General features: G+C 43.6%; 1 protein-coding gene across 2 annotated transcripts in view; it reads left to right on the top strand.

Annotated features, from left to right (window-relative positions):
• Positions 1 to 16,515, top strand: part of HIC2 (HIC ZBTB transcriptional repressor 2) — a 72,347-nt gene that overhangs the window by 25,947 nt on the left and 29,885 nt on the right. The window contains exon 1 of one of the 2 annotated variants that reach the window (XM_068412797.1): positions 13,242 to 13,303. The exons of the other annotated variant lie outside the window; for it this stretch is intronic. The gene's annotated coding sequence lies outside the window, so the exon portion shown is untranslated. Of the gene's footprint in view, positions 1 to 13,241; positions 13,304 to 16,515 lie in introns of those variants that run through there. 2 annotated transcript variants of the gene reach the window in all.

The raw sequence follows: 16,515 nt of genomic DNA, 5'->3' as shown, positions 1-16,515 counted from the left end.
AGGCTGATGCTGAACCTGATAAAAGTCATCCAGATGGAGAGAGATTGCTACCTAGTACTGAAATACCAGTGTGCCTGTTGACCTGTACTGTGCTCCCCGTACCTGGCAAAGCACTGGTTACGCTAATCTCCCAGTCTGCTTCCCTTCCAGTTGAGAGTTCTTCTGCAGTGATGACCAGAGGGAATCTTAGTGATACTACAAAGCAGCCTGTTTGCTTAAGAGGGCATATGTACATCTTTTAACAATCTGGTTGTGTACCTCCTTTGTGGGAGGATCCCTGACCTTATACAGAGAGGGACAAGTGCTAATTAACTTAATTCTGGGAACAGGAGGTGGTATGACCTTTTCCAAAGTGATTCTTTTGGGCTAGAGTTTACAGAGAGGTATTTGCTAGGACTGATGCCTGGGTTTGCTATAAAAACATTATTCATAGAAAGGTGTAAAATTCCCTGATGTGGCCGGGGGAAGAAATTAACGTCCCATCCCTCTGGTTTGGGTTCATGGTTCCTTGCCTACAAATTGTTGGCACTGTGGCCAGTTTTATGTTATTTAGTATGAAAATACAGTTATGTTTTCTGTCTTATCTTTTAGCACTGAACACAGCAAGAAGATCCAAGTTATTAGACCATTGTTTTGGCCACCACTCACTGTATGTTGTGAACATCCTGTCTTTTATTGGCACTCCAGGAGGTAATTCATTTCTGGGGTGTTTTTTTTTCTAGCTATCAAGATTTTGTCTGTCCTGAGCATCTTCCAAATTTCTCCCTCTTTTGCCAAAGAAGTGGTAAGGATTCTTAGTGCCATCTCTTTGCTGTACTCCCTCCGAGCAGCTCAGGGACACAATTGCAACCACCCTGAGTGTGCCTATGCTGTTTGATTTTTGTTCTTGCTACCAGCACTAAGCAATCAGTCCCAGTTGCCCCAGTGCAGACAAAACCAGAGGCAGCTACAGCACTGCCTTAACAGCAACTGCAGAAAGCAGAGCTTGAGATGTGCCTGAGGTGAGCAGGACAGAGGGTCATTGGTCTAACTCTGCCGAGGAAATGAAATGCAGCCCCCACGAAGGAGGCAAGTCGCTGAAGACCCCCTGGCTGGCCACGTGTCAGGCTCACAAAGCATCTAGGAAGCCCTGGCTGCTGAGAAGTGGGCAGAAAGCTCGACATGGGGTCTTACAGCTTGAGAGAGGTAAGAAGGCAGCTGATGAGACTGAATTTTCCTCAGGGAAAGAAGGATCTTTGGTCCCTGCTCCCTGTTGTCTTCTAATGTTTTTTAAAAAAACCCAACAAAGCAACTCTTCCTCATTCCCCACCACCACCCCCAAAAACAAAGCAGCACAGGTTTGCTGGACCCTAAGAGAAACAAATGCAAGCACCTCTTTGGAAAACACTCCTGAGGCCTGCGGCCATCCCGCATTCCTGAGGAGGCCGCGAGCCTCCTCCCCAGCGTGCCTGCCCAGCGGGGCGGCCGCTGCAGGGCTGCCCCTCGCGCTGCACCACCGTACCCGCTCAGAGCCCGACCAGGGGCCCAGGCCTCTCTCAGGCCTGTCTGTAGCTGTGTTTTGTGCTCGGGAGACGACTGCTCAGGAGAACAGCAGCAGCATCTTTGCCATGTGGCGTTTTCTGCCGTGTTCATACACAGGACGGCTCCGTGTCTGACGTGTTGCCAGACTGATCTATGAACACTGCGAAGCAAACAGTCTGCCACGTCCTCATCCTACTTCTTGTCACGGCATCGCCAGTAGAGCAGGAAGTTTTTCAGAAATGCAGCTAGGTAAGGGGTAGTTATTTAGATGAAAATGAAGGTAAAATCCCTATCTCCCAGTTGGTTTGACCCCTATTTACAAAGATCTAATAATGTGTGTATGTAGAAGAAATATCTACATGAGTGAAAATGTGCCCTGCTAATATTAAAAGGTACACTGTGGAATTTTGCCTAAGGATAAAATGTAATTTTAATTGAAGGCTGCTGTAACTTGATAGGGAATATCCACAACAGTCTTGAGGATCTACTTTAAAATATAGTTAAACACAGAGCCAACTCCCACCACTCTCTTAGAGCTACACGTCCTCTTTGATCCATCCATGGTGCTTACGATTCCCAAGAGACACGCATGCTGCCAGTAGCCAGAGCTTATTAATATTCAGATGATACCGTCCATCTGAAGATGTGTGCTTTGCAATTATTAATTAAAACAATTTCACAAACCCCTAAAATTTAGCTCCATTTCAGAGCTTACAAAACTGAGACCCAGAAAGTTTGTGTGTCCTTGCATGAGGCAGAATGAGATCAGGAACGTGGAAGCTTGCCTGCATGGACGCCTATTACGCTGTATTTCTTTATCTTTCCTTCACTGGTAACTTTTGAAAAGGCAGCACAGGTTTCCTTTGGCAATAAGATGCACCATGAGCCTGTGCTACCTAGGCAATACTGAGAAGAGGTGAGTGAAGGGAACCTACTCTTTCATTGTGGTTCTTCACAGAGCGTTTGCTTGCTTTTTAGAAAGCCTCTTTAAAAATACAACCTGGAAACGGCTTGTCAGCCCTGCAGAAAAGACCCTGAATGAATCTTCACTTGAACTGTTAAACCCTTCCCTAGCATACTGTATTTTAGTTCCCATATAAGAGTAGACAGAAGGGATGGTGGGTTATAATCCACGCCAGACGTGGGCTCTCTCCTCTGAGTCCTTCCTGGTGCATATGGAATGAAGGAGCTTGGCTCAGTGTGAGACTGATAACGGGAGGGAGGGCTTGCCATGCAATTAGACCAGTTCACTGTAAACACCTAAGTTGCACAAGCCGCTCAAACTTTGATCTTTTTGTTGTGGAAAAGAAATCTGAGACTGTGAAACCTACCCTCAGTCACAAACAAGGAGGTGGACATTACTCAAACCCAACTGTGGAAATGTAAATACAGGTACATGTGATCAAAATGGAGAAAGCACTTCTTCCTTCCCCATCCCTTGCTCCTGGCATACAGAGTCTGCTTTCACCAGGGGCTCCTATTCTGACTTGCCTAGCTCTGTTTGTGAGTGCAGGCCCCAGTCCCACACCTGAAACGCCCAAATCCAAATGCTCCCCAGTGCTGTCTGGGATAAGGTTTAAGCCACAGGTGCAATTAAGCTTTTAAGTGGTAAGCCTATTTGGTTAGGGGCACACCTAGAGCCTGCAACAAGCTGAGAGAAAAACGATCAGTCTTTCAAACTGACAGGCGGTTCCTGAAATACTGCTGGAAGGGTTAAGAAGAAGCTACAACATTCGTAATTCTCCTGGTATTTATTGTAAAAACTCTCTGAACAAGTTCTCTGTGGATGCATCTGGCTGCCCTAGTGAGGTGGGACTTGATTTTAATTACAAATCTGGTAATGGATTATCAAAATGATGGTGTTGCTAAGGCCCTGGGCACACTTTTCTTAGTTCTCTCTTCTTTTCCCTCTACCCCCTCCTTCCCAAATCTGCCCGAGCAAACACTGGAGCAAAAGGAGAAGTTTCACAAGAGTGTAGGCTGTTAGCTTGTGGTCTCTTTTCCTATCGGCATTTGGAGCTTTGATTAGATTTTTAGAGGAAAAATGTCATATAACAGGTTGTCTAGTAAAACACTGGTGAGTATTTTAAGATGCAAATGTTCATAGGCATTCAATGAGCGCATGAAAAATGCCGGATGTGAGACTTCAGTGATTCCTCGACATTCTGATTTCTTTGCACTGTGTCATAGCTTTGCTTTTATAATCATTAGGACAACATCAGAGACCTTTGCTTTGCATAGCCTTGAGTTCTTGGGCAAGGATTTAAAAGAGGAACATTAGGATGTGTTAGCGAACACGTCCTAATTAGTCTCTACCTTGGCTACCACATGCTCAGAGGCCATGAGCCTTACCTATGCTATGCCTCTCAAACGCCTTCAACAGCACAGCATTTTATCCTAGTCTAGGCAAAGTCTTAAGGGTTACGTTATCTAGTCAACTAATCGCTCCTTTTAGTGGGAAAACTGCTTTCCTTCAGGATTGTTTCTCTGCCTGCTTTTTCCTCCTTGCTGTCTCTTTTCTCCTCCTTCCCTTGCATACCTTCCCTGCAGCAACTCCTGTTCCATCTGCTGTAATGTAAGCATTAACTATTTAATTGCTGATTAGGAAAATCTCATCACTTGGGCTTTGGAACAATATTGGAGTGGGAACAGAGGAGTGGGAGGCAGAGGAAGATGTGCGTGTTCCCAGTTCTCTATCACAGGCTGACCTAGGAGGGCATTAGTCATTCTTGACGCCATGAGGGTGTTTAATGTCTCTTCAATCTAATGGGTAGAACAGTTGAATGGGATTTGGATGTAACTGAGTACTAGTCAACTGGCTATTTGACCTTGAGCGAGCTAGGCCTGGCCTTTCATCCCTTAAGTGGATAGAGGGCAAGTACTGTAGCTAAGTGCTTTGAGGTTCTTGAATGCAGAAAACATACTCATGCAAAGAACTGCTTGCTTTTCCTGTATAATAAAATACTGTGGGGTTTTGGAATTTTTTCTTTACGTTTCTGCACTAAGTTGCACAGAGTGAGATGAGAACCTGGAGGTCTGCAGTTCTCCAAGCAGTGAAAGCCCTTTTAGCTCCATGTTCCCAAGCAGCCGTATGGGGGCTTTTACCCAACGGACTTATTTCCTTGTGTGATGCAAATTCAGCTGGTGGCCCCCTTCTCTCCCCCTGGCATCAGCTATTCTAAGCACTCTCGCATTATCAGCAGTTTGGCTCCTCTTTGCACTTGCAGTACCTAGTTGCCACAGTCAGATGTAGTCTGTAGTATAATACTTGTGAAAATTCGGCAGACTCCTGGGGGACTGTGGGTGATGTGGGGAGAGAAGGTGTGCAGGTGGACTCTGCAACCCATGCCGTCAGTCTCTGCCCCAAGGATGTTTTGTGGCTAGTCATAATTGCCAGTTTCTCACTTGGTTTTGCAGGACCCTGAAAGTTGAGTTGGAGATGGGAATTGTACTGTTTCCTTTCTGTCATGAAAGAGAAAGGACTGAATATTCTGATAATTGGAGAACTAATGAAATGGCCATTGTAAAATACAAGAAAATGGTATTCTTAGCAATTAGCAAGGGAAAGCATTTTAGTCAGACTGAAACTATCTTCTCATTTGTATGGGGAGTTTATTGTTAGCAGATGTTTAATTTCCATAAGCAATTAATATGTGGACAGCTTAAAAATTATTTATATACATGTAAAAAACCCTTGTATTTTACTTCAGTCAGGGAGTAAGCACTCACACGATGTCTCCTCAAAGACCCCACAAAGACCAGAACTGGCATCTTGATACTTTCAAAGAATAGATGGGTCTACATGTAGGAGAGCACAGAGGAGAGGGTAAGTGTATATATGGGCAGGGAATGGAAATAAAGAAAAAAACACCTTTGAGGAAAGGCACAAGAAATGCCAATATACTTCTCATGCTGTCTGCCTTCATCACAAACAGCTCCCACCTCCTCTCCCCCATCCCCACTGCAAAAAAAACCACAAAAAACAAAAAAACCCCCCAAAAACAACAACCAAAACCCAATCCATTTAGAAAACATCCTTGCAGATCACGTGGCAGCTGGCAAAGGCTGCTAGCCCTTCTGCCAAAGACAGCTTAGGCTCCTGAAACAAAGCAAACTGGGTTGAAATTCTAGGCATTAAAAAACTAACGCAGCTGCCTCCCTGACATCCTGGGTCAGACTCTGATTTCAGTTTTGCTTCTGCTAGATCTTAGGTAATGTCATTGCTATGGTGTAACTGAAATGAGAACTGGGTCTGCTAATCTTGACATTGGGTCACTCATTGGTAATCCATTTGTTATCTCTGTTACATTTGTGGGAGCACACGCACCCACTCCCTTTAGACTGCAGTAATTTATTTGGCCTATTTTATGTCTGATGGTCACTTGAAACTGTACCTCTTGCCTGTCAGCAGCTGTAGTTGTTTTGCTAAGTGACTATCTAAAGTGAGACTTCCTTGTGCAAATGTGTATTTTAGACACTGTCACCAGAAATCCAGTGGTTCTCCTCTCTCCCTACCCCTCCCGTCCCCTTCAGCTGTTTAGATTTCAGGACACATGGCTTAAATGAACGTATGCTTGGAGTTTGCAAAATGGCTTGGATGACAGGAGAAATCGGATCACACAATGAGAGTTCAGAACCCAGCCACCAATTGGTACAACAGGAGTCTGCAACTCCCCTACGCTCATTATTGTCTCTGCATAACATCTAGCAATCTGAGTTTCTCACGTCCCCCTCTGAAAAATGGTAATGCAATTGAAATGAGCAGGCGGAGGAATGTCACCACCTCCCTCTGAGCGGCTGGGCTGTCAGCTCTGCTTTCTGTGGTACCCCCAAGGGCTGCGGGTATCGGGGTGGAGAAGGGCCTGCGCACCTTATTGTGCCTTCTTGCTTACGCTGGAGAATCTCCAGCTTATCCTGCCAGTGCAGTGACTGCATGTGGAGGAGGGGGAGAGGTGGTGTTGCAACCTCTGAGAAAATTAGTTGTCTCTATTTTATCTTTTGCAGCTGCAGCACTTTTTTTTCCCCCTCATCACCCGCCCCCCGCTCCCCGATGCGAGTGGTTTGTCTGAACCATATCCTTCAAAACCAGTTTTCTAAGCAGATTAGATGGGTAGCAGAGACAGCTATGCAATCAGGCAAAAATGTGCACTCAAGCCTTCATTTTGTGCCGTGGCCAGAGCAGTAAGTGTCTACCACCTGGATTTTTTTTTTCTTCATTCTCTCCCTTTCCTGTTATTCTGCAGTGCTGTGGTCTGTTGCTGTTGTAGATTGAAACGAAATGCTCATTCTGGTCCTTAATTATATCAAAAATAGGGAGGGGAAGGAAGCTGGGTTCCATGCTAATGCTCATTAACATGAAACATAAAGCATGCTCCCTGGCTGGCATGCTTCACCATGCAAAGTGACATTTGCTCCCTGTGAGCGTGTTGGAGGGTAATCTGGGGATTACTCTTGGGTCCTCCAACACCAATCCTCCCCTGACCGGTCTGGAAAACCAGCGTCTAAGTTTACTGCCTCTCTGAATTCAGTATACTCTCCTGGACTGCCACTGCGTGTGAATTTGGTCTCCTGCTGCCCCATATCTTTCAGTGCTCCCTATCAGCCTTGCTGCATGCTAGGAATCCGACAATAATGGTCTTCACCTGCTTTGAGATATCACGAGAACTCTTGAGCATCGGTGTTGGTTTCATGTCTGATCTTTTATAGGACAACGAGCTGAATTTAGGATTAAGCTCTACAGACGAGTTTGGAAACCTTACCGCTTTTTCACTGTGGGTGGAAAATGGGGATACGTTAGTGGCTGAGTGGCAGACCTGAGGAAAAGAGAGTTGAGTAAGCGTTGGCTTTCTTCCAAGAGAGGAAACGGAGGAAAGTGTCCCAGGAGCCATTTGTTGCTCCTCTGGAGGAGAGGAAGGAACCCAGAGCAAAGCAATCCAGAAATGCTTTTCCCTCTGAGTCTGGAGAAACACAGGGGATAAGAGAAGGAGGGAGAGAACTCGTATGAGAAAACTAGAAAAGAGAAGTTGGGGATTGAGGTTTGAGGGAAGAAGAGAGAAGGAGAGAAAATAAACCCTCTATTTTCCATATAAGGTATGGAGAACGAAAGAAAAGAGAAACTAACTTGAAGGTTTTAAGGGGTAAGAAAGAAGCTACTAGACGCCCGGGCAAACAAAGTTATATTTGAAATATTGATAGAAAACTGTGCTTTAACATGTTGGCACAACGCTCTTGATTATCTTCTGCTGGTCCCTCAAAAGTAAAGAATTACTCTGAGAAGAGGAAAAAAATTGCAAACAAAAGAAAGACTCAATCTTACTGACATAAAGAGGGTGAAAAAGTGGGTGGAAAGCTGGTTGGATGTGTCAACCACAAAAGCGGTGAGATATGATCATAGAGAATTCAGGTTTTAAAACACAAGGAAATCATGCAGAGATATTTTTCACACTGACTCGTAAACAGAGTCTTTGGTTGTGCAGCATTGCCAAATTTACCCTTGTTACAGGGGCAACTTACAGTAAGTTCCCACCAAAGCCATATGCCATCTGTTTGAATTACTGAGAGGAAAGGTTCATCTCCTTATTCCCCTTCTATTAGATGTGACAGATTAATGTCTTTGAGGGCAGATCACCGTTAGGCTAAATCTTTCTCTGGTTATGATTCCTTATAACTGTAAAACAGTCACAAGGTTATGGGGTTTAAAAAGAGAGGTTTATTGCAGTTTCCAACACTGAAACTGCAGGCTAAGTGTCTCTCCTTTTTCTTTTTTTCTAAAGTAAATCAAAACCATACATGCACATGCACTCTACCTTCTCTCAGATGTACAGACCTCGGAGTAAGAACACACATTACAAGAGAAGCATTATCGAGTCTACAGGAAAACTACTGAAATAGCTTTCTGGGAATACATCCTAATCCTCCCACTGAGTCCTCTCCACTTGTTTTAAGAGCTGCTTGTTGAGCATGAGTTGGTGGCACCCCTAACGTTTGGGGCAGAACTTGGAGCCTTCAGCAGCTCCACTAGCAGTTGCTTCTACCTGACTCCATGCCTTGGCTAGAAGCAATAAGGGATTGACCATTCAGACATCTGTTGCAAACCCTCCAGTTCAATGCTTGTCAGACTCTCTCTATGCTAGTCGTTATATTCGGTTGATGAACTCAATCCTACAGTCCTTGGATCACAACAGGAGCTATGCAGGAGGTGGAGGGGTGCCTATATTACTAGAATTTAAGTTCCTTGCTGGGGAAATTTCTGTAAGAGTGATCTTTCTTCACTGGGTTATTTTTAAGACAGTTTGTAAGAATGCGGCTGTGGTCAGTATGAGCCTGATTTGAGTTTTTCTTTGGAGTGGCTTTTTCAGGGAAAAACACTGTTTCTTTAAAATAGAAACTTTTTTCCTAGAAAAGCCCAATTCTAGATTTCTGATCACCTGTAAAATTAATAAACTAGCTTTTTACCAGAAATACTACATTGACCTGTCTATACTACCTGAATGGGAATACCTCTTTGCTTTGCTTTTCTTTAACTGGTCTGAAAGGCTTCACTCAGAATTGGTTCAAAACATTGTGTTGGATTCCAGGTAGTCGTCGGCTGCTCAGAGAGCTGTTGTCTGATGTACCTGTCCTCTTCTGCTAGACTCCAAGGGCCTTGGCCTTCCCATGTGGCATTACAGCTCTCCTGGAGACCGTGCTGTGCCATGGGACACCTCGGTGTGTGCTACGGGAACTGCCTTCCAGCCAGGCAGTCTGACCCAGAAGTGAGACCAGGGTTATAAACCGGCAGTGTCTGAGGCAATGCAACATTGTGGGAATAAAAGCAGTTCAATAGTGTACTGACTCAGAACACAATTTCTCGGGTCAGGTCACCAAACCAAAATGAGCCCACTTTGGTTTCAGTAATGTAAAAATATTCCATTTCAAATGACACAAAATGCACTGATGTTCACAAACAGGTTTCTTTCTTTCCTTTTTTTTTTTTTTAAACTTGTGAACTTCCGTTCCACAAAGACTCTCTAATTTCATTTTTTTTCCCCGAATTGGGATGAGAGCGAATGTTGAAATACTGGAATTTCTTCCTTCCTAGGGAGGAGGCAGCTGATGAGTATGAGCAGCCAGTTTCAGGGTTAGGACAGCTGACTCTGAAGACCTGTACACTGGAGCAGAGCAGGCGATGGTGGGGCAGATAGGTGATGGAGGGGAGGGGAACAGACAGGCAGGAGGAGAGAAGTAGGAGACAGGAATGAGAAGCAGCAATGAGGGCTAGAACAGAAGAATAAGCAGGAGAGAGCAGAGGTTTCTGCTTGGCTCCCTGGGCCATAGGAACTGTTAGGTATTTGTGCTGTGCTATCCTGTTGGCCGTGCCTAGTTCAGCACCTTCTGCTTTGCTGAGTGACCAGCAGACATGCAAGCTGGTGCTGCTCTGAGAGCTCCTGCATAGAGAGGACGAGAGCTGGGTGAGGTAGAGCTGGAAGTTCACACCAGTGCGCAACTAGGCAGTGCTGCATGGTTTCACTTCTGCTCACTGAGCAGTTGAGCGCTTTCGTGCTAACCAAATAGGGGTGAATGCAGGACCAAAAGATGAGTGTTTCTCAGTTCCCACGCAGGCTCTGAGCAGGGCACTGCAGCCCTTGCAAGTTAGGGAATCTCTCTGCCACTAAGTCTTTTTCTGTAAAGTGGAAAGAACAGGAATACTCTTTCCTGGTGTGACTGGGAAGAAGCACTAGTGACTGTTCCTAACACACTGCAGTGTTTATTATGCTGATGCTTTTATTATTTAACAAGTTTCTTAACTTTTTTTAAAAAAAATACTAAATTGATACACTCCATCCATCAGCAATGCCCTCCAGGAACAAGTAGCTAATTAGAGAGCAGGACTTGTGAAAAGACAAACCCGGGTTATGCACAGAACAGGTTTCTCCAGTATTTATTGCCTGCATTACTGGCCAAGCTTCCTTGTAAGTAATAGTCAAATAATCGGCCTGGGTCCTTTTGTGAATGGTTTGAGTCTGTGTGGTCCTCCTTTGTTAGAGCAGCTCATGGTTTCTGAACGCTTCTGCACCCCCTGTTCTGAACAGCAGAGCCTGGTGGCACCAGCTGCTTCTGCCTGGAACAAACATTTGCATGTGACATACATTTTGAAATTGGCTTTTTTTTTCTATTTGCTTTTCCTCATCCCCTCATTTTTCAGCCCTTCTTAAAACTCTAGAAATATTTAAAAGATTAATATATTTAGCTTTTGCTACAAGCATCTTTTAAACAAGTAAAGCTTGAAGAGGAAGGAGAAATCTTTCCTTCAGAAATAAAACAGCAGCCAGTGTTTGGAAATATTTTAACAATAGACCATATGGGAGTCTCAAACTATTAAGCTTTATTATTCAGAAGGCGGAAAATGTGGTTTGATATTCAATTGATATACAGCATAAATGAGAGCCGCAAACTCGGCTCCCTTGAGCTGGGATTCAGATGTTCTCTTGAATATAATAACTAACACTTTGGCCTAGTTCCACAGAATGCATCCAGCCTGCTGATCACAAGCCAAGAAACTGTAGGCTTTTTTTTTTCCCCTTCCTCTCTCTTCTCCAAAGTACTTTCCTCTCCTGCCAGCGTGAGCTTTTGGCCTGAATATAAATCTCCTGATATTAGATGTGTATAGAAAATGAGGAGGATGCTAATAGTGCACAGCAGTAGAGCTGTGTGTGTGTGCATGTGTGTTTGTTTTTCTTCTGCTTTAATGATAAGGTTTTCCCTCTGTGATGCGCTGTCAGGGGATTACGTTGGTCGTCCTAGGTGGGAGCTTCTTTGTTCCTGTTTCACTGTTTGTTTCTTAGTGCTGTGGGAGCAGGTGAACATCTTTTGGGGTTACTGTGAAGTGGTGCCAGAGACCACGAGAGTGTGGAATTTGTTGGAGAGAAAGACTGGAAGTGGTTTCAGTTTTTGTTTCCCCCCTGATTTGACTTGCATATATCTATAATTGCCCTTTCCCCTTTCTATCACATCCCTCAACTTCCTCTCCTACGGGGAAAAGAATCCCTAAAAGTTGCTTATAACATATTACATACATGGACTAAGATTGCCTATATGCAAAGGGAGACGGATAGTTACACAGATACTGTGATCAAGTAATGGCAGGCTGGGTCACCTGCTGGTTTTTGACACAGGATCCCTGATTCACTCCAGTACGGGATGGACCAGCTTTGTCAGTGTGAATGTGGGAGGTGTGGTATGGATAAGGAGTTGCAAGGACATAAGAAAAGGTCTCGTGGGTCTGGCAGTTGAATGCTGCCCCAAAATACTGAGTTCTGTGCTGTGCTTGTCGGAGAGCTCCTTTGAGATGCCAGTGTCATCCTTGGAAGTGACTGAACTATGGCCACTGAAACTTTCTGCCCTATGCCCCTCACCAGAACCCAACTGCCTGGGCACAGACCTCAGGCATGGAAAATCATGCAGATGGTGATATTTAACAGTCAGGTATACCAAATCAAGTCATACTCTGACAGCCTGGAAGCAACCTTAACAGTATGTTTTGTTTCTGTTCCCTCCCTATAACACATGCAACATGAGGTGGCTTTGTATATATTTTGAGTTGTAGGTGTTCAAGATTTTTCTCAGATTTTTGTGCTGCAGGACTTGACGCATATCTACAAGTAACTCCCCCCCCCCCCGCCCCGTTTTGTGACAGACATCCTCAGCTATATGGGATCCTATCTTTTGTAGCCTCTCAGAATCTGAAATCAACCAAAGAACCTTCTCTCTGGTCTGTGATTTCCCCTGAGTAGGCTAGGAGACTCCAGCATTAAGCTATCTGGCATTTTTCTCTAGAAGTGATGAGCCTGAGGAAAAGACTTTCACTTTACGTGTAAGTCCAGGAATGCCTATAATACAGAACACTGTAGAGAATATAAATTATGCACTCTGAATGTGAAGTTCAGTTTTGGCTTCTGTCTTCCCTCCGTTTCTCTTTTCAGTTGTTCATGATAGCTGAAATTTTCCATGTTTTTGTCTCAACCCACACACAAATTTTTTCCTTTGGGGAAAACTGGAGCAAAATCAATTTTAGTGCAATTTTTCAAGCCTCTTTGACTTGCACCTACATCTGTTTGGTGTGGGGGAGTGGAATTTTATCATAAAACGTTTGATTTATTTAATGTATTCAATAAGCATCCAAGATGTGCCAGGTACTTTCTCAGCCCTTTTTGGATGAGAAATCTTGCAAGCTCAGAACTTAATAAACAAAGAAGCTACAGAACTCAAAATTTCCATGCTGTTAAGGTCTCCCTATATCTAAGGAATAAACCAAGTTTGAATAAAGCAGATCCAGAGACTTGTAAAGCACAAAACGTCACATGCAGTACTGATGAGATCTAACACTATAGCAACAACTGTTGTTTTACATATTTCTTGATCCTGTTATCTGCCCAGTTTACAACAAACTCAGCTGAGATGTGTTCATGCAGCAGCTCTACTTTCATGGCAACTATGGGTCCATCTTTATTGATGAAGCCATTGCTATGATTGTATGACGCTGTGTAAAGGGCTCATCTAAACAGGGTCATTGATTCAGACCAAGGTAAGTTACAAATCTGAGCGGAAGAGCTATTCCCAATTAACTTCATCATCCTAACAAAGAGGTGATTGGGAATAGTCAATAAGGAATAGCTGTTCTGGAATAATCCCTTTTTAAGACAAACCCTTACTCTTTCTATAATTGCATTCTAGGAAGCTATTCTGTACTGAATCAGCATGGGATAGAGTGCCTAGAAGACGTTCAGACCAAGCACAGCTAGCGGTGAGTGGGGCAATATACCCTGGGATGCCCTATTGCAACTATTACGAGTGAGCAGAAGAATGGCAAAATTGGTTGCCTGTGCATCTCTCTAGAAGGCAACAGAAAGTATTATATCAAAATCACTGTACAAAGGGCTCTCTTTTAGCAGGGATGAAGTATGAGCTGCCTGTTACTGTCTGAGTATTAACCATGTTATGGACAGAATGCATGTTTCAACTTGTAACTGATTACAATTTGATTAAATGTTGGGGTGTGGAAGGACTTGTGTGCTTTTTTTCAGTGTGTATATTTACATTATTATGTGGGGAGCAATCAATTTATCAAACCCATCTGATTATTCAATAGTGGGGAAAGACAATTGGTTGGAGGAAAACTTGTATTGTTTCTAAGGTGGACAGAAAATTAGTTTAAAAGAAATTTGCACAATCTTTTTTTGAGGAGAACCTGCACTAACAAACTCATCAAATAAAGGAAAAGCCAATAATTTATAATGCCATGAAAATTTTCCTGCAGCATACGATTTTGTGCTTGACCTTGCCAAGGAGGACGGGCTGGAGTAGAGATGGTGCTCTTGTGCTTTAATGCATTGTAGTTGTGATATAGTTGCTGTTAATTCATAGTTCTCCTGACTTTTGGAATTCGTCCCTTCCCTTAAAAGGGAAGGTGGCAGCGTGGAGTGGAGAAGCTCCAACTGCAGCCCTTTGGATGTTAATCCACCCTGACTTTCTTAAGCCTCCTACTTAAATCATTATCTTAATGAATCACCATTGCTGCTATCTTCACTGCTAGACAGGAACATGCAAATTTTAAACACCCTGGGGGAAAGACCTTTTTGTCTGTAAAGTGCTCTGATACTTGCATTTAGATGTTGCCATGATAGGTACCTTGGATACTACTTTCTGCCTAACCCCATAGATAGATCATGGGGTATAGCGTATCCCCAGTGCACGCCTGCTAGGCGGCTCTCAGGGCTTGCCCCTGAGAGGAGCTGGATGTGATTCTGCTACTCACTGTAAGAAGCAGCTTTAGCTCAAGTGGTTGAAGCCAGATCGCTGTGTGGGTTTGTCATTCGTCTAACTGCCTGTTGGCTATGCTTTAGTTGCAAAATGACAAGGAGTTAAGAGAGTGAGGATAGGGGTCCTCCCTCAGTTCTGCAGCTGCCATGGTGACGTTGGGGCAAGTTTCTTCACCTCTTCACTTGACTTGTTTTCCCAGCACAAAGTATGCCATGCAAATGTTAATGTATCAACTAAATTTTCTCCCAAGTAGGTATCAAGAAATTTGATACAGCAGGAAAAATTACCAGCTTGCTAGAAAATCTTAAGAACATAGGTTTGAGGAAAAACTGAACATATCGAAGCAACTGCAAAGTATCTCCAAGACTTTCAGCATTGTATTGTCCAAATTTTTCTTTGAAGAGTCAAGTTGGCTAGGCATTGAGCTCTGCCCACTTTGAGCTCTCCCAGATAATCACTTGAGAAATGTTTACTTGTAGATGGTGGGTGTGGAGAGATCCATGTATAGCTGTTTCAGATGGCAAATCTTTGTGGTTATTTGCGATATGCAAATTGCAAATAACATATTGAGAGATTTGATTCCGTTATTCATTAAACCAAGAGCAGAGGAAGCTGTTTTATGCAAATGTCCTAGATGATAAGAAGTACTCTTCTCAAATTGCAAAGTAAATTCACCAATTGTCCGCTTTCTGTGGCTTAGAAGAAGAGCCCGTTCCCTTAATATGGGTAACTTTTCCTTACCAGTAATAGTTCTGCTTCTGGAACAATGGCAAGATAAATGCAGAAGATACCAGGTGAACAGAGATCCTCTAGTCTCAACTGGGAGAGGACTGTACTAACAGAACTGAGCTTAAATGCATTTTCTGCAATCACATCGTCAAGTCCTGCTGGGAGAGTTATGCCCATAAGCAGCCAGAACATCTATGCCAAGGAGAGCATCCTCATTCTTAGCTAAATCTTCTCTGAAACCAGTTGAGCTGGAACTAGCTGTTTTTAGACTAAGAAATGCATTTTCTTGGCTTGTGCTAAAGCTAAGTAACATGTTCTCAATGGGTTACCAAAGAAAGGGGATGTGAGCGAACAGTACGTGCTGACTTCTTGCAGCTCAAGGCCTGGACAGGAGTCCAGTGTGAGGCAGGAGATAATAACTGCTTCCTTACCTCTTTGTGCACACCTTCCTGGACAGCACCAAGTAGCTAGTCCTGTGCCTCAGACTCTTTTTCCTGCCTGCTGTAGCTCTGAACAGATTGCCACTTTCTTGCAATAGTGTTTAAGACACTTTTTGTGAACTGCTTTGCAATGATAATTTTTCTGCTCATTGTGAGCAGACTGTTGTGGTTTTGGTATTCAAGCTCCTGATCCCTTGCTGGATGGCAGCATTTTATAATACAGGGGGTAAATTAACTGTGGAAGCCATCCATTAGGTTCAGCACTTCAACAACAGTCAGACAAGGGATTTCGGAAGAAATACCAGAAGTGATTTTTGTGTGTGTGTGTGTATAAATACGTGGGGTGTGTGTATATATTGTGTGTATATTTCAAAAGAGACAATTGATGTGACTGACATTTGAGGCTGAGTGCAAAACTTAAACGCAACTTTTTCTCATTCCAGTCATGGAAAGTAACGGTGACGGGTGTGGGCAGGTCTCTGGCTGACTTTCTGAATCGCCTTTATGTCAGAGCTCCAGCGTGGGGTTTGGTGGGAATTTCTCATCCTATTGAGTAAAAGTGATGTTCTATCCCTCATTAGTTTCCTTAGGAAACATAAGGAAAGGGACTCTTGTCCCCAGCACTTAACACATCCAGTGTTATTTTTGCAGGCACTGTATGAAAAATGTTCAGAAAATGAGATATTCAGAAGGAAGGTTTAGATTTCAATATGCTGAACCGGCTTATGTTACTCGCCCAGCTTTTGTATGCTGTCTTATGTCATGGGTAGTAGTAGAGTTTTGTTGATGTACAAAGGTTTTTGTTCCTGTAGTTTGCTCATTCAAATTCAGAGGTTTGTAACTACGGAAGTAAAATGTGTCTGTGCTATTATTTTGTTAAGCTGTCTTGAGCTACTTGTGTTAACCACATGTTCGCAGGAGTCTCTGCTCAAATTACCTGCTTAGTGTAAATCTGGGCAGGTATGCTGAGATGCCATGTTTCAGCTCATAACTTCCTGTTTGCTGTTATCTTTCTCATGGTGTATTA

This window comes from Nyctibius grandis, chromosome 14, assembly GCF_013368605.1.
Source record: "Nyctibius grandis isolate bNycGra1 chromosome 14, bNycGra1.pri, whole genome shotgun sequence".
NCBI classification, from domain to species: Eukaryota; Metazoa; Chordata; class Aves; order Nyctibiiformes; family Nyctibiidae; genus Nyctibius; species Nyctibius grandis.
This window is presented reverse-complemented; position numbering and strand designations above follow the sequence as displayed.